This window comes from Dermacentor variabilis, chromosome 6, assembly GCF_050947875.1.
Source record: "Dermacentor variabilis isolate Ectoservices chromosome 6, ASM5094787v1, whole genome shotgun sequence".
Lineage (NCBI taxonomy): Eukaryota > Metazoa > Arthropoda > Arachnida > Ixodida > Ixodidae > Dermacentor > Dermacentor variabilis.
In genome coordinates this window covers 138757301-138781182 of record NC_134573.1, presented here as the reverse complement: position 1 = coordinate 138781182, position 23882 = coordinate 138757301, and the positions used below count along the sequence as shown (strand labels likewise).

General features: G+C 51.0%; 2 protein-coding genes, 1 non-coding gene and 1 pseudogene across 5 annotated transcripts in view; 1 reads left to right on the top strand and 3 right to left on the bottom strand.

The window, feature by feature from the left end:
• Positions 1–23882, bottom strand: part of LOC142585313 (solute carrier organic anion transporter family member 74D-like) — a 572676-nt gene that overhangs the window by 464856 nt on the left and 83938 nt on the right. The window lies entirely within an intron of this gene.
• Positions 1–23882, bottom strand: part of Oatp30B (Organic anion transporting polypeptide 30B) — a 260297-nt gene that overhangs the window by 207435 nt on the left and 28980 nt on the right. The window lies entirely within an intron of this gene.
• On the top strand, positions 14630–14782 carry LOC142586451 (U2 spliceosomal RNA; annotated as a pseudogene).
• Positions 22577–22649, bottom strand: TRNAF-GAA (transfer RNA phenylalanine (anticodon GAA)). The gene has a single exon. It is a non-coding gene; the product is annotated as a tRNA-Phe (tRNA).

Sequence of the window (23882 nt, the reverse complement as noted above, 5' to 3'; positions counted from 1 at the left end):
GAGGCGCAAGAGAAGAGCCACATCGAGCCCAGAAACGGGGACCTACGGCCCCAGCAGAAAAGAAACACAAGAGATACAGTGACAACAGTGAAAAAAAAAAAACAACGCGACGACGGAAAATCGCCCGAATACTCTCGAGAAAAAGATGTGGGCGCACAGGAAATTGGTATAGCAGCAACACATGACGTATGTGCGACACTCGCTTCGTACGCTCAATGAAAGGCTAAGAATGACACAGCGAAACGATAGCCGTCGCCGCGTTCGTTATCATCCTGCTTTCACTCTGCTTTGAGTGCCATACACCGTCCTCAAAGAAGGATCGCCGGAAGAGCGCAGAGTGAGAGCGGGGTACTTTAGATACAATCCCAGTAAATGTAAGATACCCAAGACCAAGGACAGAACATCTTTCATGTACCACAGATATAGCGAGAGGCACAGTCGCAGCACAGTTGAAACAAAACTAATGAGATAGAGAGACGACGAAGAAGGGACACCGACGGGTCCCAATCCCTTGCGACTTTCCCATCACGGAGGTGGCTAGAAATAAAATAATGCTTTAAACAAGTTACAAGACATCTATCTGCTCTTTACATTTCATTTATTATATATAGCGTGCACGATGTTTTTGAATTGAATCAACTGTTTCTTGTTATGCCTTGTTTTTGTCATATGTATTATGTATATATTCCCCTCTCCACATTTCCAAGTTTTTATTGTTTATGTGACGAAGTGTCTGCATTGGATAATTTCATTTCTTGGATCCATAACTAGCCTACGGCTACGGGTCCAAACAGTACTGGACACACTTTTATTGTATTTTCATTGAAAAATAAAGAATTTGAATTTGACTCTGCACTCTCCAGTACGGTCACCGTCTCATAAGTGGCTAAGGACATGCCCGTGAATGACCCCAAGAGCGAAGATATTGCCGGAGGCCCGATAAAATGGGAACCGTGCGTTCTGTATATTACAGAAAGTGTATTATGATGTTATACGCCATATACGTGCAAGACAGGGGTCTAGCGATTACAAACAGACCCCGCGGGCTGACGTTATCGCCATGTGAGGCGCACATGACTGATGCAATACTGCTGGTATTTTGTTCTATAAAACTATACCGCAGTATACCATTTTAGGCATCCATTTTTTTTTCGTTCGTTGGTTCACTAATTAATTCATTCATTATTTCAGTTCACTTGTTATCGTGTCACACGGCACCCCGTACTACCTAACCCCCGGGGATCTTCGCGCCATAAATTACATGGCGTTCATCCGTTCTTTCGTTCGTTTGTCATTCATTCATTCAGTTTACATGACATCATGTCACACGGCGCCAGGTAATGCTTGACCCCCCGGTGTCCTGTGCCCCTTACATATTACGCGACGTTCTTCTACTGGTTCAATAGATTATTCATTCATTCTCCTTCATTCATTCAGTTTATGTGACATTATGCCACGCGGTACCAGATGCAGCTTGACGAATATCCATGGTCCCCGCATTATATGGCGTCCACATAATTTTATTTACACATGATACGCTTATGCGTAAAGCATATCACTGCGCACAATCGAAAACGCAGCACATTTAAATGTCACCACCAGCCTATTTATGTCTATTGCAGGACGAAGGCCTCCTCCCAATTACCTCGATTGCGCTCCAAGTACTCCCCCTGTCTTGCGCCAGCTGACCCCATTCTTATGCCTACAAATCTTGTAGCGGACAGCTAAGCCCTGATAACAAGAGCCGCTGTCGCATTTGAACAAGCCAATGGACTGGACGAACGGTTTTACAGATGCCACAACATCGCCTCCTCCTCATATTATCATCATTATTCATCATCCCTTTTCTTCCCCGTCCCTTCTCCCCAGTGTAGAGTAGCAGGCCAGAGCAAGTTACAGCTCAGGCCCACCTCTCTGCCTTTCTGTAAATAAATATATATATATATATATATATCTAAAAATTTCGTAATTTCATTGCACCACCTAATTTTCTGCCGCGCTGGATTGCGCTTCGCTTCCTTGGTACCCATTCTGTAACTCTAGTAGAAAAGCGGTTAGCGACCTTCCGCATTACATGACCTGCCCAGCTACATTTTTTTTCCCTCTTAATGTCTACTATAGAATCTCGGCTACCCCCGTTTTCTTTCCAACCCACGCCGCTGTCTTTTTACGCATAGCACAACATAACGTTATGCGCAACATTTTTTCATTTCATCGCTATATCGCTCCTTGCGCAGTCATTATTAGCTCCTTATGAGGCTGCTTTGTTAACCTCCGAGTTTCTTCCCCATATGTATGCTAGTACCGGTAGAATGCAATGACTGCACACTTTCTTACAGCGAAGCTGTTAAGGGATACTTTCCCCGCTATCGTGTCCGCGTGTAGGAAAAAAAACCCGAAGACAGTGCAATGCCGGGCCGACCCGCGGCGGAGGTGAAGCAGGCGTAAAGCACTGCCCGCACGTGGGTCGATCCAAAGCCTTTGGTCGATCCCGAAGATAGTGCAATACAGGGCCGACCCGCGGCGGAGGTGCAGTTGGCCATTACGGGGCCCACATACACAGCTTCACTGGTCATCCTTCATCACAGAGTGGAAGGGCGCCGAGTTTATTATTATTTTTTTTCAATGATAGCACTAACCTGCCGGTCTGTATTATAAATGCCTGCTGTATGCGCTACAATCCAATTTTCTTTCATCTGTAAGTTTCCTCCTCATGACCTCATCTACATGTCTAACAAGCGTACGCCAGTACACGCGGGCGTCTTCGCTATCGGAACGCGGCCACAACTGCGGAAAATCGCATCTACTAAGCGCCTTCGTCAACGTTTACCACTGCGGCGGCTCACCCAGTTCCCTTGGCGACCGAGCACGCGTTTTAGAACACTCGTTCAAACCTGCGCGACAGGGCTTCGATTGCTTGCTTCACTCGGCTATGGCAATAATGGGCAAGCACGGAATCAATCAATCGCTCCGTGTGATCGAGGGCCGCTTGAATCCATCGAGGAAAAAAAAAATAGGTCATCGCAACTCTAGCAATGCGTCTACAGGATAAGACGCCACTCTAAGGACGAGCGGTCGAAAGTGAAAAGAGAAATTCGAAATAAGCTACGACAGAAAAAAAAATATATCACGGAGAAAGCGGGCGACAGTGTGGCGAGGGTACCTGAGGGAAAGTTAGTACTTGTGTTCCACAAACACTCGCAGAGAGACCTGAAATTCGACGCGCGATTACTCCGAAATGGGGTAGGGAAAGAGAAGCGACGACGAGGGTCGGAGGGGGGGGGGGGGGACCGCACTTTCGATGCATAAGTGGAATCGCCTCGATAGAAGAGGAGCCGAGCGAAGACGTCGTCGCACCGATACGAATCGCTTTACGGCAATGGAGTGGGGGGGGGGGGGGTAGAGAAGGAGAGAGAATGCGATCGAGTGACCTGCTATGGCGTCAAGCGTGGGGAGATCCAAATCGAACGCGCGCGGTGCCACATTCACGAAGGGCGGAATGCGCGGCATGCATTCCTCTCGAGTCTCGCGATTCCCGGCCGCAAACGCCGTACGGGCGGCCTTGCCACTTCGCTCCAGTTACATTACACGGTGTGTCCCAGCTATCGCGCGCCAAGATTTAAAAAAAAAAATGCAAATGGCACGTAGCTGGTCAGAACCAAGGGGTAATGTTGTCTGCCGTCGCTTGGAAATACACAGATTCTTTTTTTTTGTTTTTTGCATTCCGCCTAATTAGACAATTAGGCTTAAATAATTATTCAACCTCTCAACTGATTATAATGAGATGAAAAGAGTCGATGAGAAAATTGTAGAACTAGCGTGAGAAACTCCTGATGCAGCTTTCTGTTGCTCGATACGTGCTACATAAAAGTGTGCTTGTTTGTTTCGAGCGCGAAACGAGCCCGCGAATACACGCACAACTGCCGCGCGACTGAGCGCTCGAGGCACTTTGCATGCATTCGGGGGCTTCTTTCACGCTCGGAGAAACACTTGCATGTAGCACATATCGAGTAACAGAAAACTGTATCGGGAGTTTCTCATTTTGGGCTACTACAATTTTCTCATGGACACTTTTTACCGGATTATAATATTTCAGAAGTTCATTATTACTCGGTATGGTTGTTGTAGCTTTGAAAGACAAAGCCTTCCTGAACCAGTCAAACATGAGAATGGGGCACCGTAAGAGTTGGAGGACGGCCTCGCCGCTGCCACCATTTGTAAGGGTTGAAGGTCGTAGAGAGGAACTTGGGAGGAACTAGGCGTACAGGGTTTATTTACAGTATTTACATTTTAAACAAGAGATACATTAGACAGTCTAGCATGGCTGCCAAATGGAGCACGCAAGACGAGCATACAGCAAACGAGCACACAGCTCACGAGCACTAACACGAGTACATTGACGAGCACGATCACAGACGAGCACACTTAGCAGCCGGCAAACAGCCGCTTATAAACACTCCATTGGTCCCTAGTTCCCTGGGTGAGGGAAACGTTCGACCAGTCAATTAGTAACGTCCAATGTCATCGAAGTTGACCCGCCTCTTTGGAGGAGGAGGGCTCACACACACACGTACGCACAGCTTTCACTGCCCCCACCGACGCCAGACGGGCTTCGCAGAACTCGGGGCTTGCTTCTTGACCAGGCTGACCTTCGCAGCGTCGCCGCCGGTTGTCCTTTATCTTGAGTCTTGAAAAGCGCGTCAGTTTCCCCGAGCTGACCCCCGCAGCGTGCCCGCCGGTTGTCCATTGTCCAGCGCCTCTAAATTCCAGAGCTGCCTTTCTCCTGTAGTCGCCACGTGTGTCAACAAAGTGTGACGAATCCTGGGGCCCCCGTACCGCAAAGCACCCTTTTGTCAGGGAAGCTCTTCTTGCTGCAGAGAGACCACGAAGATCCGGCAAATCAATCAACAATACACGGGTTGCCAAACATGGCCGGCCCTGCTGCCGTAGTCTCCAGTTCTCCGAAGGGAGTTCATGGTCGGTTAGCGCTGTCGTCCACGCTAGTTCTCTGAAGGGCGCCAACACCGCGGATCGATCGAAGCACCTGCAGCGGTCTGAGATAGTTTTGCAGAGCACTACCCCTGCATGCCGATCCTAACAGCTCATGAACCATCGAATTTCTTCTGAGGCCCGCAGCGTCTCCACTACAGCGTCTCAAAAACACTCGCTGCCGCGAAGAATGCGAGAACGCTCCCGTTGCCACCTGTGCCGATGCGATTGGTATCGTACCCTTAACGCGCAGTGGTACTACCGGTGCCGATACCACTGGTAACACCGACACCAATACTACATGAGCCCCGATACCGCACGGTGGTACAACAGGTACCCATACTACTAGTATCACCAGTATCGATACAACCAGTACCACTGGTACCACCAGTAGAGCATAGTTGTGCCACTGGCAGCAATACCACCGGTACAAGATCTTAGGGATCGGCGAACATGTTTAGACTGCGCTATCTCCGGGATTGGCCCACGAAAGAGGCTGCAAACATACCCTATACGGAAACGCGGTGGTAACTCGATCGCTAAACAAGACTTAGTATATTAAAAAGAAAAAAAGAAGCTGGCGACTACATTGCACATCTTCAACAGCACCAGTTACGACAGGGACAAGAAAAAGAACACGGGACAGCATATGTCACCCGCCGTGGTTGCTCATAGTGATGGCTTTGGCATTGCGCTGCTAACCACGAGGTCGCGGGATGGAATCCCGGCCGCGGCGGCTGCATTTCGATAGGGGCGAAATGTAATATAGCTCGTGTACCTTACACCGGGTGCACTTTAAACCTTAGTTAGTCCAAATCAATATGTAGTCCCCAACTACGGCTTGTCCCATAATCAGATCGTGGTTCTGGCACGTGAAGCCCTATATTTCTTTAAACACTTGTGCTGTGCTCATTGAAGACGGATCGTTACGAACTTTCCTAATCTGTAATTCTAATAACATCACAGCAACATTTCCTTTCGCCATGTTTGGCGCTTCGACCCAAATGACTGTTGAAACAGTGCCGGCGTGTTATTTTTTACTTTCTATACAAAGAAGTCACGCTATAGCGAACTTATTACGGTATACGTCCTACTATAATTCAAAGTATGGGCGGAGAGCTCGGGAAACCGTAGAAAAAGATACGACAAAAAAAAATGAGGAGAAAGCACAGTCCGCAAACTTCAAATCTGTAATTTCCTCGCGCGTCGACTCAGATTCGTATTAGCAGTGATAGCACGCGCGCTGCAAGCACATCGACGAAGCCGCCAAATATAGTACTCCGCTCGTTTCTTAAATATCTCCTGCAACACAAATGACACCATGAGTGCATATAAATAAAATCGTGAGTGTACATAAGGCGAGCGACCGCAGAAAAGAGCATGGAACCTAAAACAGCGCCGAAAGAAAATATACGTATATAATAAAACGAAAACGACGTTCCGATCACTTATAACAGCGACCGCATCTCAAGATTACATCTCCAAGAAGATATGACACGTACGCATGTACGCTACATAAAGTCGCGTGTTTCGCTAGTGTAAGCAGCGACGGGCACGCAACCGATAAAAGAAAAAAAAAAGAAGAAAAAAGTTTCGATCTTGGCAACGGGCGCGCGCGTTTATGCGTACGATACACACGAGCACTTCCTGCAATATTTCCCGCGCCGTTTCCTTCCCGTGCCTCTCGAGGCGGCAGCGATTCCGTCTCGTAGAAGGAAAAGAGCGAGAACCGTGGATCCGAAACGTCACCGCGCGTAAGCTACATGTATAACGCAGGCGTTGGAACTCCCCGCCGGTTACGCGGTCATACACGTAAGTATTTCCGACGTGTAGGAAAAAAATAAAATGAAAGATGCGAAGCGACGGATTAGGGAACTCGGTTCTGTAACGCCCGTCACGTAAGACTGCCGTGAAGAGGAAACGACTGCCATCCGTGTAATCGGCGTCACTCTGCAAGGTGGGCCCCGCCCGCGGTGTTTTTTTTCTTCCTACAGAAGTTTCCGAGGCGGAAACGACCCTTTCCCGCTCCATACGGAACCGGTAAAGCGGAAAAACCTCGCGCGTAATGCGGGTCCCCCGCGTGTGTCGTACACGCATGCGACATGCCGTCGTTTCTGTTCCTCGTGAACGCCGTGCGCGCATAGTTTCGAATTCCGCTAAGAGCTCTCCCCCACCCTCCCAGAGGGAGGATGCATACTTCGTGAAACGCATATCCATTCCATCTAAAGGGGAGATGGCTCGCGTTGCATTTTCCTGCGATGAGCGAGACCAGCGTAACACATTTCTGGTGGCTGCTATTAGAGAGCTTTAGCAGGCGGCGCAGGCTTCTAACCGTTTGCGGATGTTGTGACGCAAACGTGAGCGGCGGGATTGGTGCCGCCACCTGGTGGCGCAGAGCTGAACCGGACAAACACAGAGCTATTAGAGAGTTTAGCTTGTCCGGTATTCCGGTGAAACGCAGGACACCCAACGCCCAGGACAGACACAAACGCAGGACACAAACGCCCCAACGCAGGAGCGTTGGGGTGCAGGCGTAAACGTGAGTGGTTTGCATGGTGCAGCCACCTGGTGTCGCAGTGCTCAAACAGACAGAAACAGCTAATATTGCATTAACCGAGCGTATTCTTCTTCGCTGCCGGTGTATATTTCCGGCACTGGCTTAATCGTGTTGCTGCCAAAAATTTACACCAGCTACAAAGCAAAATACACTTGGTTACTGCAATATTAGCTGTTTCTGTCTGTTTGAGCACTGCGCCACCAGGTGGCTGCACCATGCAGACCGCTCTCGTTTACGCCTCCGCCCCAATGCCCCCTGCGTTTTACCCGAATACCGGAGAAGCTATACCTTTCTATTACTGAAGTAACCAATTTTAATCTACTTCGCTGCTGGCGTAAATTTTCGCCAGCGGCGTAAACGCGTGAACAGGTCGCCCTTTAAACTTTTTTTTTCGACTGCTGTAACTCGAAAATGTGTATAAGTGACTGCGGTAAGACAAAGTCTCACCAGATGTCGTTACCGGCGTTGTTGCTTACGTAAACCTACCCGGTAATTAAGCCGGAAAACTGCGAAAGGCAAGAAGTTTGCGAACAAGTTAAAATATAGCCTTAGTTCCTTCGTGAACGCACAGAGACCACGCAAAACTAATGCTGCATTGACATGCCGCATTCTGCTTAAATGCTGCAGGCTGCAAAGCGTACGTAGCAACATATATTCATTAACGCGCACTGCTTTCACGATTTGCCTTCGACGATGACGCTGACGCGGCACAAACCTTTTCCAAACTCACTGCAGTTGCACAAAAAGTCACAAGATGTAGCTTCCAGCTTCACTATTTGCACAGAATGGAGGAAGAGCTCAAGAAAGTTGGCAACCAAGTACAGGGTTTTTGAATGTGCAAATAGACAACAAGGAGTTATCAGAAAGAAAGTTTGAGAAACAGAGACAGTGAATTCGATGCAAAGAATGGATGCAAAAAGGACCACGGAGGTTTGAAAGAACGAGAAGAAATAAATTAGAAGGGAAAATCTGTACGACAACACGAAAGGAAGTGTCTAGCTATCTGAGGGTCGAACTCGTTGCATAAGGACTAAAACAGCGGAGAATAATCGCGACATGCACTTCGAATCGCCAGTTGTTTACCTCTGCTGGGAGAGCAAGCGTACGCGCGAGCAGACGACGCAGCATCGTTTTACGCCACCATTTTTTGCGGCCCACGTGACCAAGCCATGTTGCATTTCCTCCTCTGTGACGTCATAGCATTACCCGTAGCCCAGAAACCGAAACCGAAATCGATCGGTATAATAATGCTATTATTAAATTATTTGTCGGATATATGTGAATCCCGCTGTGTGTATCGTGCTCCCTGAAGCATGACGCAACGTTTGAATCAACAAACGCATGAACGAAAATTTTGATGTCTCCACCCTTTTAAAGTGTTCCGTAGCCGCAGATTTATAGAAGCAAATGAAACAGCAGCTGGCACGGCTACTCTTCCCCCTGCAAACGCTCTCTCACTCCTTTAAATGTGGCGTCGTCGTATATGCTCGCCGCCCGAGAGGCCACGTTGGTGAAGAGTGCGTGGACTCTTGTTACGATTTCCAGCTGTTTTCGCGGCTTACATCGATTTCAGTACTTCGCAGACACGATCGTTACCGCGTAATTCACGCATCACGGTTAATGTGATTGGGAATGCAAAAAAAAAACCGAAACAAAAACAGATGACGAAAGTGCGGCCGAAGCACCGACGTTTTGCAGTTATAGAAGAATAACCCAACACACACACACACACACCGCGAAGTATCACCGCCGTGGTGGTGCAGGTCGTGCGCACAAGAAACGAACGGCGCGGCGTTGGGTGCGCCCCTCACAGCAGCGGGTCGTGGAGGGACGCTGCGCCATCGATGACTGCTGCCGCCGTCGTCGCTGCCCGCAGTTAGTGCCGGGCGCATCGCGCACGGCCGGAAAACACTCATCTTGGGCGACGGCCGGCGAAGCCAATTTCCGCTTCGCCAGGAGGGAAAGAAAGAAAGAAAGTAAGAAAGAAGGAAAGAAAGTGGGCCGAAACGACGGGCGCGCTCTCGCCGCGAGAGCCCCTGGGGTACCCCTATAGCGGTTCCCGACGAACGGCCCCGGCCTCGAGTAGCATATACTTTGTCCATTGCCGCCTTCGCTCTCGCCTACGAGTGGACACAAGATCGCGTGTGCGAGAGGTCGGCTGGCCAGTGGTGCGGAAACGCGCAGAATGATCGCCCGCGAGCCGAGATTTAGGCGTGCGCGCTATAAAGGCTGTCAAAAGAGAAAAAAAAAGAAGAATAAAGAAAACATCCGCTGTAACGAATAATCCGTAGTCGGAGAAGAGCCCCGCATTAACTAGTGATACACCCGCACGGGAACGCGATTTACTCCGTTAATTAGAAACCAGCTCTTCTCAACTCTGAGAGACTCGCCTGTAACAAGCTTGCTTTGCGCGATACGATACCACATGGGAACAAAAAGAACTTTCTTCCATAAAACCTTAACGAAACGTAAGGTAGAAAAGGGAGTTTTGGTTTCGTTTTCTTCGGAAATAACAAATACCCGCTCCTACACTTATTTATTATTGCGATATTACTGCGCTTCATTTATTATTGGGAAAAAACACAGCGGCGGCTATCGCCGTCGCCGTGCCGTTCCGGATAAAGTCCAAGGCCGCTATTTTGTAGCGATGACTTATGCCTTATTCTATGCTATTCTTATCATCTACCACACACGGCCGCCTGATCCCGTTGATAATGTGGGCAGACCGTCGCTCTGACCACTGGCCAAGCGCGAAAAGGCTGAAAAAGCATAGAATCGGAAAAGGCATCGCTACAAAATCCCGGCCCAAGTGCAATAAGGCCCTATCGCGTCTCGCGCCCTGTAAGCTGTGGGTGCGAAGGAAAGCATACCAGCTACAAAGTAAGCCGACAAGGATGGCGGCTTGATTCGCGGCGTCCTGCCGCACGCCCACTGTTGGGGGTCACGTGATCAAGCGCGCGATAAGGGGGTGGAGGCGAGCGGCGCGTCTCTTCCTCTTGCCCGGCCGCGGCTGCGTATGGTTGTCCGCGCGGCCGAGAGCATACGCTTTCCAAGCGCCGTATACTGGACATAATCTGCGGCGGGCGCAAACGCTAAGGCCGAGCCGAGATGGCTGGTGGATTCATGCGCGCTGTGAATTCCGCGTTGCGGAGACCCTGTGAAGCAAGAGCAACCACGAAGCTTTCCCTTCCCGCTGTCGGCACTCTTCATCAATCCAGCGCTGTGACGGCGAGTTTTCGAGGCCATCGAGCGTATGTTTGCCTGTGCGAGTGTGACACCGTGCTCGTTATGTAAATAGTAAGCGAATGTTTGCTGCGATTTACACGGCCGACGAAACTATAGGAACCTTACTTCGTGCAGTTGTCGAATACTACGCTATCGCGATGAATGATTCGTACATCGGGCAGAGCTGCAATTCTTGTTTTATTTATTTACCAGCGTAGTGGCTTCGGTGTTGCGCCACTAAGCCCGAGGGTGCGGGATCACAAACTTTTCATCAAGTAGACTTTGGCTGACGTGAAGCTCTGAACCCTACCCATTCCTGGTGTTTCAAATCTATCTGCGCAACTGCACCACCTCGAAAATGGATTGGAAAATGGACCTCAGCAATCGCATGCACTTTACAAAGAGTGCGGTGTATGCAAAATAACCGCTTATTTGTTCCTAATATTTCAGCTGTGTCTTCATTAAACAACGCTTCATCACGCGCAAAACTCGCTAACGTTCCGAGTGCTGCAGGATGTGAACTCAGTTTCATAATAATTGTGAAAACAGCGGTGAATTATTTGAAAACCCTTCGAAAAGCATTCGATTCTATGCCATTCAATTCGTATTCGATTAGGTTTCAAAATTTAGAATCGTGCACCCCTAGAAACCAATAACGTTCCCAACTTGCTCCTCCCCTCTCGATCCGCCCACAAATGCGCTAAATCAAGCTCTGAGACAGGGCTAGTCGGTAATCCATGCATGGTGAGACCACGTGCGCGTACGCAACTACGGACGAAGGACGGAAAGCAACGACGGAGACAAACGCTGGCTTCCAAACGAACTTTTTATTATCGAAAGCATACGCATATAATCCTACCACACATGACCACGAGCTAAAAAGCTGCCGACGCATGGTGACAAAAAAGGATTTCAAAAGCATTTTCTTTTGACAACATGCATCGGCAGTTTCAGGTTGTGATCCCGTGTTACATATACGTGCGCTCGATTAAAAAATCTCTGCCTTTCATTAAAGCGCCATCTCTCTCTCTCTCTCGTTAGATAGTAAAGTTCAGTATGAAGTCGGAACTCGTCTCCGCCGTTCCTTTCTGTCATTTGTCCATAGCTGCGCTGCGCACGTCATCACGATAAATCCGCCCCTGACCCGAACCAGTTATATAGCCCCAACTTCGTAAGAACTCGGCTCCTGTTATACTGACTCAGTATTTCTCTTTAGCGGCCCTATAGCCCCCTCCACCCAGCCCTCCCCCCCCCCCTTCTCACAAAACCAATAGCACCGCGCTCTAGCCCAGGGACAAATGCGGGACCCAGCATCGCCGCAGTACCGTATACAGAACACCGAAAAGAAGAATCAAACAGCGCTAGTCGACACACCACGCGTGGCCTTCGCTCGACGCCTCTCCCCTCGTCGCTTCTCTGCTGGGGCCACATCTCAGCGCGCAAACGAAGTGACGCCAAGTGGACGCGCAGCGCAAACATCGCGATACCCTCGGGGCTGCTGCGGTCAGCGGAAAGAAAAACAAGCCGCGGCCTATCGCTGACGGACCGCCATCGCCTCCGCTCCTCCAACACCAACTGTCCAAGAAAAGCTACTGCGATCACCAAAAACGAGAAAGCGCGAGTCGAGGTCACCGCGAAAATTGTTTATTTTCTCTCCTGGTCATTTTCAACGCTCCTATATAACGCGCCGCTGAGAAAGAGCGGGAGGCGGTTTCCGGGCGACCGAGCAGCGAAGAGGTTTCGGATTAAAAAGAAGAGAGGAGAAGCGAGGTGCCTGTCCCGAGTGGAGAGTGCGCGCACGCACGCTACGCACACACGCACACACACACACACACACACACTAAAACACAATTTCCTGTATCTGTAGTTCTCTATCCGTCACCTTCGTTTTATTACACACCTTATAACACATTTCGATTTCGCTGCCCTTCGCATTCGTGTGTCCACATGTTGTTATACTGAGGCATCGGCTTGCTGTCACTGCTTTTTTTTAAATATCGGGTGCTTGAGTTTCCTGGGATTTTGTGTGTTCTAGCTCTTTCTTTTTGTCAGCAAGCTTCATGATTGAGTTTGTCATCTAATTAGCTAAGACTAAACATCCTATACATACCTATATGCACCGCAAGCATGCACGCGCACGCGCATGCACACACTGACTTGCCCGTGTTGTGAGTGCCGCTGAATCGTGCGGATGAAGTTTAAACTGAACGAACGGTAAACAAAGGGCGGCAGCTACGTGGGGGGCGTACTTGCATCTTACCAGAGCGGTACGTGTCGCCGCGCCTATTTCACGCCTCGCTTTAACCGCGGCTGAGAAAGCACACGTACATAAACACACACGCGCGTTGGCAGCGAGTTGCTGCGCAATGCCATGACACGAAGCCGCATAGTTATGCTATACAACCACAGGTTAGCCTCTTTCAACCTTGTTCACAAAGAGCATACTGCGCGACAATGAAGCAGGCGCGGCGGTGCCCGAGCCCATCGGATGTCGAATTTACGACCGACGTGGTTTGAGCCGAAATAATTAAATTAATTAAATTATGGGGTTTTGCGTGCCAAAACCACTTTCTGATTATGAGGCACGTCGTAGTGGGGGACTCCGGGAATTTGGACCACCTGGGGTTCTTTAACGTTAATTTAAGTACACGGGTGTTTTCGCATTTCGCCCCCATCGAAATGCGGCCGCCGTGGCCGAGATTCGATCCCGCGACCTCGTGCTCAAGCAGCTCAACATAGAGCTGAATGCGTTCAGCACGAATACGCGTGTCGCCTTGCGCGTAAGGAGAAAAAAAAATCGTGTGGCCGCAACGTTCATATGGGGACGGATTACCAGCGAAGCGTTTTAGGCTGCACACATGGACTGCATACACTATTAAAACATACATTTTTTTTTAATACGGCACCACACTACGCCGACACAACCGCCACGTTTCCCGTGCATATGCCGCAACCGCTGCTGCAGCCGCGCCGGCACCTTCGACGCCCGTGACGTCACAACCACAGAAGCCCAGGCAACGTTGTTACAATCGGCCTGCAGGGGTACTGAACTGCAAATCCTTCCCAGCCCGCTGCAGTTGTTTTGATGGACCTGCAGGGGCGGCAATTTTCGGATAAGCGACCTCAGAACCCTCCCGGCCCGCTGCGACGACTCGCTTGTAAAGACAAAAATGCGCCTCCTCGACAGCCCAACGGCGCCGGCATGTCTAGCTACGTTCGGCGGACCGAGTATTGTAGGTTATTGACTGTCGCCTTCACGGTTTGCTTGGAGCAAGAGAACTCCTGGAAAAGGGTGTTCGCGGCGCTTTCTCACGGGCACCAGAAGTCGTCATAGTCAATGGACAGACCCGGCGGCTAGCTGCGGGGTGAGCTCTGGGATCAAGAGGCGCCTGCTACGAGAACCTTCTCACCTCGGTGTGTTCAGTGAAACCAAAGTGCGGAAGTGAGTGTGTGACCCCCTTAAAGGCGAGTTAACTACGACTTTGGACGCTCCAATTGGACGAAGGTTGAGCGGAACTTTTCGCTAAGCTAGGGATCTAGGGAGCACAGAGGGTTTTTAAGCAGCCGCTTTGGGCTGCTCGGGGTACTTCTTTTTCAGCCTTGCTAGACTGACGAAATGTATCTCCTGTCTTCATGTACATATTGTAAATAAATCCCGTATTCCTCGTTATCGATGAGAACAAGTCCCTCCCTTCAACAACGTCCTTAGCGTGGATGAGTCGGACGACGGCATGGGCCAGCTACCATTTATTTCATGCCCGACCCCAATCCTTACAACGCGCACATGATTTAACAGGATTTAAAACAAATAAAGCACATGAACGCAAACTTGCTACACTAACAACACTTTATCTATATACTGTTTCTCTTACAACGTAGAATTAACGTAGTTCTATTTGGACCCAACATATTAAACTTATTTTTGGATATTGGCGGAGTGCTTGAATCCTGCTTCACCTACGCCGCGGGTCGGCCGGGTATTGCACTATCTCCGGGATCGGCACACACATCCCTGTCGCCTATACGGACGTAAGCCGGCCAGGGTAGCCCCGCCCTCTGGGAACGCATGAGGGGGATGCATACAGGGGCTTGAAGTAAACAGCTTCGCTAGAAGAATAAAGAAAAAGCTTGCTCGAATAACGTGCAGTAACAGGCTTCGCCACCCCAGTTATCACTGTGAACGCACGCATAATCGAAACACCCTCCTTTGATCAAAACTAATTCTCAGACGGCAGAAGGCACAATCTCTGCATGAAAGTGTGCAAGTTGAGCAGCGTTCCGAGAACCGCGGCGCACGCATTTCCGTCAAGTAAATCTGAGCGCCACGACAGACGCACCGCACCGCTATTGCCGTCCCGTTCGACGGTATGTGGAACGCGAAGGCCCCTCTGACAGCCGTCACAACACTTTGGATGGAACCGGGCGAGGTGATGGTGGCGGGGCTCAAATCAGCGCGGCCCGAAGACATTTCCAAATCGGTCGGCCCCCCGTCACCGAGTAAATTGATCGATCGCGAAGAAATGACCCGCAGCACGTCGCCCGTGGCAGTCCGACGCGGAAATGCCCCGGACCACGGCAGGCAGGCACGCCCTCCCCGATAGACAGAAAAACTCTCCCGCATTCGCGCACAAAACGCTTCCTCTCCCCCACTGCACACTCGGACATCTGATTAGTTCCCTGCAGTGATGCGAAACCAACTATGGTGTTGGGCTGCCATGAACGAGGACGCGGGATCGAATCCCGGCCACGGCGGCCCCATTTCGATGGGGGCGAAATGCGAAAACACGTTAAAGAGGGGGGTGGGGGGGGAACCCAGGTGATCCAAATTTCCGGAGTCCTCCACTACGGCGTGCCTCATAATCACAAAGTGGCTTTGGCACGTAACCCCGCTTCCCCGCCCTTCACCCGTTTATTTTAATGCGAACCAATCTGGTCCGGCAGGTCGAGTATGTCGGAAGTCAAGGCGCACTACCAAGGTGGCTGGGTCGCTGTGCGACCATCGCTTTTCGCTACCTCTTCCGTTTTTAACTTGGGCTTTCAGGAAGCTTACATTCCCGCGTCTGCAGGCGACGAGCAGCCTGTACTGGCTACAAGCAGAGGCGGATTTGTAGGCAAGGCCGTAAGAGCTTACCGTCCTAAATGCACTGTGCTACGCAGCAAATAAATGCATGCGGGATGTTGGCGGGGAAGCGGCGCAGGAGAAGTGGTATAAATCAAGGGGGGTGAGTGTGAAGGTAACGCACGTGTGGCGATACGGCCAGTTAAACAAGCTGGTCCATCGATACGCATTGCGGAAAGACGGCAAAATATCGAAGACATAGCCAAATACGCGTACAGCACCGTACAATGTTAACGGGAACACTAGCCTACACGCGGCTCTCAATTTGTTCCTGGTGTGGCAGTGAATTGCCGGGTGAAGCTTACATGTCAACGCGCCGCGCGTGTGTGTACAGAAAGTCGTCAGCGCCACCGACAGCAAGGCCTCCGCTACAAAACCGGGCAATTATATGTTTGCCAGAGGCAAACATTCGCACGTTCCCTACGTACATGTGTGTCATATAAAATTGGACCGCAATGTACCAAGGCGTGTCGTCCGGTATCGTGGCCGTAGCTCTCGCCTGATGGCAACGGACGCGATAACGACACGATCGCAGCGGCGATGACTAACCACAGACGACACTTATGCGTAAGACAAGCTTCGTGTATACACCAGGAGTGCTGATTTCGACATTTCATGAAAAATGTATACATCCCCCCCTGCCCACACAAACAAACACACTTGGTATTATTTTGCCGTTCAGAAATAAAAGTTCGCCACAAGCGGCAACTGGCAAGCTCTCGCCCGAGCGCCCGCGCTTTTCGACGCGCTGCACGGAACTCGTTACCGCGCTCGCGGCGTGTGAAGGAGTCTAAATCCAACCTGCTCCGAAAAGCGGCCGGGGACTGTCTTCGCGTCCAAACGACACAGCCTGCCATGGCCGTCAAGAGAAAAGTGCGAATGGCCTCGTACAGTTAGTTGCTGCCTCGCAGTGAGGCCAACGACGCTTGCCAGCCCCGCAAACGGGCACTTCAGGCGAGCGAGAAGAGAGCGCGTTTCTAAATTCGCGACGACGAGCGACGGGAAAGCCACCCGCTCGACGGCCTGTGGCGGCGGCGGCGAAAGGCCGCGCTTCCGTCACGCAGGACGTCGAACGCGCACGGCTGTGCGGCAGGCATCGCGCGCGGATGGATGGATGTTACGAGCGTCCCCTTCGGAACGGGGCGGCGAGTTGCGCCACCAAGCTCTATAAAGCGCCTTCGCGCCCTCTGGCGGACACGAGAAGCAGCAAAAGTGGAATGCCCTTTGCCGCCAGAGCGTCCGCGCCTGAATAACGCAACTCGTTCGCTCGCTCGGCATGCCGCATATGCCTGGACACCGGCCGTCGTGATTGGGGTCGCATGCCCTCCACGCTTCGCGCTGCGGGGACGCCCGACGTCATTGGTGCAGTGCGGTCGGTGGCTGCAGGAGTGACTGCGATGGCGAATTGGCGACGACGAGGTCGACCCGCAGGAGTCGATCACGCGGGCAGACGAGTTTCGGCGAAGAAAGAGCATCCGACACGGCGTATTTTTGTCCGATGCGCGGCCCCTCAAAGCATTTGCAGATAGGACGACCCTTGTGGAGAGTCTGTCGAGTGTGTGCGCGCGTGTCCGCGACGATCACCTTCCGGCATTCGCTCCAACGAAGCGCATTTTCGGAGGCACGCATCTGGGCCTGTCGCGCACACCGATTCACTGGTACCGCGCCTGTCCAGCAACATTGCCAAAATTGGCTGCTTGGTCCAGGAAGCTCGACCGCAGAACACGACGACCGCTAGGTTGCCCCGGTACACGCACGCTTCTGTCTTCCGCAAGCTATTCTCATGAGCGGAACCGTACTGAGAACCTGAGGCCCACGTCTTGCATATGCCAGCATACCCAAACGAAATAACACTACGTTCATAAATGTATGTAGCGCGAAGCTCGGACAGTACATATAAAGTATAATAAGTACATATAAAGCAACGAATGAAACGCAATAATTTGACAGCACAGGTTTAGTTCGGTACCGTTTGCGCGGTACCTTCGGAGTCAGCATTTGGCTCGGGAAATGCCCGCGGAAGGCGGTGCGATGCGCCGATCCCTGTGTAACTAGCTAGATTTTTCGCTATATCTACATTTTGCCTTGTTTAAGCATCACATCCTACCTACTCATGGGCGCTTGAGTGCAGTGGAGTAGGTAGGTTTGGAGCCTGCGTGCTCCAAACTCCTCAGTCTTACAATAAAGCTTTTATGATGATGGCACCTTGGAGAGCTGTACCACTCTTACGCAAGCGCTACGGCCGACACTATTGTGGCGTAGCTCTTGCTATGCCACAACACGGAGCCGTAGCGTCTTTCTTCTTTTTTTTAGGGGGGGGGCACTTGAAAGGGAAGGGGGAGGTACTTTCTGAAACAGAAAGTTCTAGGGGGAGAATGGTAGGTGCCTAGTGTACCACACTGACTGTATAGGTGGTTCACCCTAAACACACAAACAAGTCCTGACGGCTGTACTCGGCACCTACAGCGGCCAGGACCCAGCCGGATTCCGACAGCGATGACCGGGACTAAGAGTCACTTAAAAATAATTTATGTTCTCTTTCGCGCGCAACATGGATACCTCGTGACATCACAAAATGCGCCAGAGCTCAAGCGTTCGCTTTGTCAAAAGATTTGGGAGTTTCAACGGCATTGCACGCGATCATTCGCTTGCGATAGTACAGGCGGCATAACAGAGATTTCCGCGAGAAAAGCCAATTCCCGCTCAACTTGACCGGAAAGCCCGACAAAACGCTTGTATAGTAAACGTCGTCGCCTATCTGCAAGCAAACACGCAAGCCTCACTTGCAGGTTGCGTGGCCAAGCTCCAGCTAACACTGAGCTCTTTCGCGCAGATCCCGTGCCTCGCCCATTTCGCAAACCGACAAAACCCATGTTCGCTTGAGTGGAAACAGTCCACACAACTCACAGGCTACTAGCGACACCGTAGGCGAAGGCCGCATTAATTTCAATCACCTGGAGTTCTCTACTTGCACTCGGGAACAGTACACAAGCGCATGCATTGGTGTGGGCGCACGTGGGTTCAGAGAGTGAGTGAGTGAGTGAGTGAGTGAGTGAGAGAGAGAGAGAGAGAGAGAGAGAGAGAGAGAGAGAGAGAGAGAGAGTGAGTGAGTGAGTGAGTGAGTGCACGCATGCGCGCGTGTATGTTTTTGCATTCCAGCCCCATCGGAATGCGGCAGCCGGCGGCGCAACAGCCAATGAGCCTACATGTTTCCTAGGGTGGTTGCTTGGGCTAGTTGGTAATTCATGATCAAAAATAACGTACAGCGCGAAGGACAAGGACAGCGCTGTGTATGTCGTCTATCGCTGTCCTTGTCCTTCGCGCTGTACGTTATTTTTGATCTACATGTTTCGCCGCATTCGAACTACAGCGAAACACACGTGCGAATCAACACACTCAGGACCTCCCGATGACCTGTAGGCTCAGACGCTCAGCATCACTTGCGAATAGAGATGCGTTGCGTGCCGTTCAGCGCTTCATTCCGGTTCTTATCGGCAGTCTCGTCATCCAAGGTGCGAACGTAAACCAGCTAAAGAACCCTCGTGGTGATCAGCCGCCGGTTAGAAAAACGAACGTCACCAGCCGCAGCCGGTCCGTTCGAGCAACGCAGCCGCGACTCAGCTACAAGCCGTTGCTCCGCATAAGCAAAAGGAGCTCCTCTGTCACCAGACCTACAAACGAGTCGAAAAAAACAACAAGAAAGTAGAGCTGAACACGCTCACAAGACGCGAAAGAACGCAGTGGCTCCCGCGCGGAAAGCAAGCGCGCGAGCGAAATCGCAAGAGAAGCGTCACGCGATGACCGGCAACCTGAGCGAAAAAAAGAGGCGACGTCGCCATCGGTGTCATCGCTCGAGAGTCGCTTTTCTTTTTCTTCCTTTTTTTTCCCCTTCCTTTCGCCTCGCCGCTGACGGAACACCGAGGCAGCTCCTTCTTGCGCAACAACTATGCGCGTTGTTCACGGCGCCTCCCTACGACTGCACGAAGGAAGCGCACGCTAATTGAATGTCAGCAGGGAATGCGATGAAAGAACTAACAAAATGACACACAGAAGTGTAACCCGGCCCAACGGCAAGAAGCTGCGGCGAAGGAAAACCGAGGCGCCGGCGAGGCTGCCAAAGGCTTCGGCGGGTCACGACGGGGGCACCACGGTATTTAGTAAGCTGGAGGCACCACGCACGTGATGCCTTTGCATGACCGTCGAATCGGACCTCTCACGCTCCCGCACATCGCCGACACAACAGCATCAACAGCAGCAGCCGCAAACTTGCAGGATTCACGGCCAAGCGACGCCGCGCACAATCCACGCATCGCGTCGACCGCGGGGAGTTGTCGCTCACGACGTCGCGGGCTGCGGGAAAAGGCTCCGCACGAGAACGACCCGGCGCCTCTCCGCGTTGTCCTTGAGATCGTTTACTACGAGGGCACGCCGGCTTTCCTTCTGTCCGACGGCGCCAGCGGAGAGCCTTGATCACGGTCCGGTCCGCTCAGACCGGGATCGGTACTCTGGACGTTTGTCGAATTCCGCCACGTTGTCAAATCCGCCATCTTGTCAGTTCTGATTGGCTCATGGTGCTGCTACGGCCTCTCCGATTGGCTCAAAACCCAGCCGCTACAAAAACTTGAACAGTGTGGCGGCATTTGAATGTGCCAAGAATAGCAAGTACGCAGCAATTTGCTACGGATCCCTCAGCAATTTCCACAGAGCCTCTCCTCATTGCGAAGTAGTGCGCGCGTGTATAAAACGCTCAAGCCTGTCGCGGAACGTAGAGCGCCGCCCCTCGCTCCTCTTCAGAGCCAACTGAGCGGAACGTGAGGGTGGTTGTTGTTGTTGTTCCTTAATGACATGGTGCAACCCACTGCGGCGGATCGGCCATGAATTGGGTGGTGCAAGGGTTAAAAAGAAAACAAAACCTCAATTTGTCGTCTTTGTCGTTTTGAAGCCAAGCTGGCAGCAGCGATCACTCGTGCTTGTCGAAAATTCGAATTCAACGCAGTTCCCTCCAGCGCTTCGGCGAGTGAAACGTGAGCGGAGTTGAGCGTATCGCGACGTCCAGCTAAAACTGTCTAATGTGGTTAGCGCTTATATTGCATACACCGAAAACGGCTCCAAATAGAGTGGCGACTCCGCAGACGCCATCAATGCGTGCATCGTCTGCAACTATAACCCAATTCAACACTTTACGAATTGGCTTTAAACTTAAATTATGGGGTTTTACATGTAGATGGTTATTGCTTAAACTTAAATTATGGTTTTACAATTATGGGGTTTCACTTGCAAGGGCCTGGTCAGGTGACCACGTGTGTCACCTTTAGCCCTCTTCACCTGGACAACTGTATATTGTCTAAATTTCAATAAAGTCAAAGTCAAAAGCACGATCTGATTATGAGGCATGCGCCGTAGTTGGGGACTCCGGAAATTCGGACCACCTGAGGTTCCTTTACGTGAACGAATCGTCTGTGTGTACCGTTGTACACGAGCACGTGCACGGAACACAGAACGACCGAGCGTCTCACCGACTCCCCGCAGTGCAGCAAAATTTCCGTCGGATCACGTAAGCCAATCGGGAATTAGACCAGCTGACTGCCGTTCTGCGCCGCTTAATCCCCCCGTCTGCTGCGCCCGTTGGATCAAGGGTACACGGATGGATTAGCGGAGCACAACGGGTCGCCAACACAGACACGTTGCAAGGCGTCGTTCCTTGTTATAGCTGACGCGACTCAGGCCTTTGGCAGCACTTCGTGGAGAGCTGGCGATAGACGGGGATACTGAGCAGTATACAGATGCGATTACATAACTCATCCGAGAAAACGTGTCGAATTGGCCCAGTTGACACGTTCTCGATCTCGAAGGAAAGTGCGGAAGATCGGGACGAAGAGAACAGCGCTGTGCTTCTTTATTCGCGTCTACCTCCGATGTCTTCTTTATTACTTTTATTCCAGGTTACATAAATTGGAGTAGCTAATAGATTTATGTCGCATCGGGAATGCGTATTACTGAGTACCACAAGAGACCAGTTCATTGTTCGCGCATCGCTATTGCGTAATCAGAATTCCAGGAACGTTATAACGAGCCATGTGTAGCTTTCCGCACTGGCGCACTATACGCCTCAACCCTTCTTTCTGGGTATGTCATGTTCACGATACGTCGACACGCAAGCAACAGAGGCACGTAAACTTCCACGACCTACAGCGTGACCTCGCCACAGAGGAACATACAAGTATACGAGAATTCGTGCTCCATATATTCTCCTCTTAACTCTGAATGCGCCTTGACCGTCGCACACATGGTCTCCGCATAGCTCCAAACACAGCCTCAGTACACACACGCGACATGTTTTCTCATTACCGAATCTTTACACTAAGGTTTCGTCACGCTGCTAAGCACGAGGTCGCCGGTTCGCTTACCGGCCGCGATGGGGACGAAATGAAAAAAAAGGAAAAGAAAAGAGAGAGAGAAAAAGCACTCGTGTACTTGGTTTAGGTGCACGCTAAAGATTCCGAGGCCCAGTCAAAGTTAATCTGGAATACTCCGCTACAGCGTGCCTGATGATCGTATCGTGGACTGGCACGCAAAATTCCAAAAGTCATGTTTACGTGTTTGAATTTGCTTTAAAGTATGAAAAAGTGCTCATATGCAGCAGCAACGTATGCTTGAAAAAAAAAAAAGAAAGACAAAAAGAAGTATGCCGAAACCCGGGATCGAACCAGGGACCTTTAGATCTTCAGTCTAACGCTCTCCCAACTGAGCTATTTCGGCCGGCACGAAAGGACGCCGCTACAGCGTTAGGTTATCAATGATGCGTCGTCAGTTGATAAATGATTGCGCCTAAGGATACATTGTGCCAATGGTTGTCGTGTTGTTGTTGTCGTCGTCGTCGTCGTCGTCGTCGTCGTCGTCGTCGTCGTCGTCGTTGTTGTTGTTGTTGTTGTTGTTGTTGTTGTTGTTGTTGTTGTTGTTGTTGTTGTTGTTGTTGTTGTTGTTGTTGTTGTTGTTGTTGTTGTTGTTGTTGTTGTTGTTGTTGTGTCGTCGTCGTTGTTGTTGTGTCGTCGTCGTTGTTGTTGTGTCGTCGTCGTTGTTGTTGTTGTTGTGTCGTTGTTGTTGTTGTTGTGTCGTCGTCGTTGTTGTTGTGTCGTCGTCGTTGTTGTTGTGTCGTCGTCGTTGTTGTTGTGTCGTCGTCGTCGTTGTTGTGTCGTCGTCGTCGTTGTTGTGTCGTCGTCGTTGTTGTTGTGTCGTCGTCGTTGTTGTTGTGTCGTCGTCGTTGTTGTGTCGTCGTTGTTGTGTCGTTGTTGTTGTTGTGTCGTTGTCGTTGTGTCGTTGTCGTTGTGTCGTTGTTGTTGTGTCGTTGTCGTTGTTGTGTCGTCGTTGTCGTTGTTGTGTCGTCGTTGTCGTTGTGTCGTCGTTGTTGTTGTTGTGTCGTCGTTGTTGTTGTTGTGTCGTCGTTGTTGTATTTCCCGTGCGTTCGGGCGAATCGGTTCGAAAGCCGCGCTTTCCGCTCAAAACAGTGCGTGCAGATTGGACAGAAATGGAACACCTGGACGAGTAACAACTGAGGCTAACAATGCAGGTAGGCACAAGCACGCGTGGACTGAGACAATCGCAAAGTAGTTTCACGTTGCAGTTTTTCCTGGGATGGTGCCGAGTCAATGCCACCGTCGCCTGGCCGCTTCGGTGGCAAGAATCGTTTCGAGGAGCTGCTGCACTGCTAGACACCGGCGCCGCTACGGCATTGCACTGCTAAGCTCGAGGTCACGGGTTCGATCCCCGGCGGCGGTGCCCGCATTTCGATGGAGGCGAAATGCAAGAACGTTGCTTTACTTTGATTTGGGGGCCGGTAAAGAGCCCCAGGTGGTTTATTCGGAGTGCCCCCACATACAACGTGCCTCGTAATCAGATCGTAAAACCCGCAGAGTTCAATTAAAAGAACACCGGCGACGTAACCCTGTACCACTGTATCACTTATTTTGACGGGTTTCACTTCGTTCAGGAGGC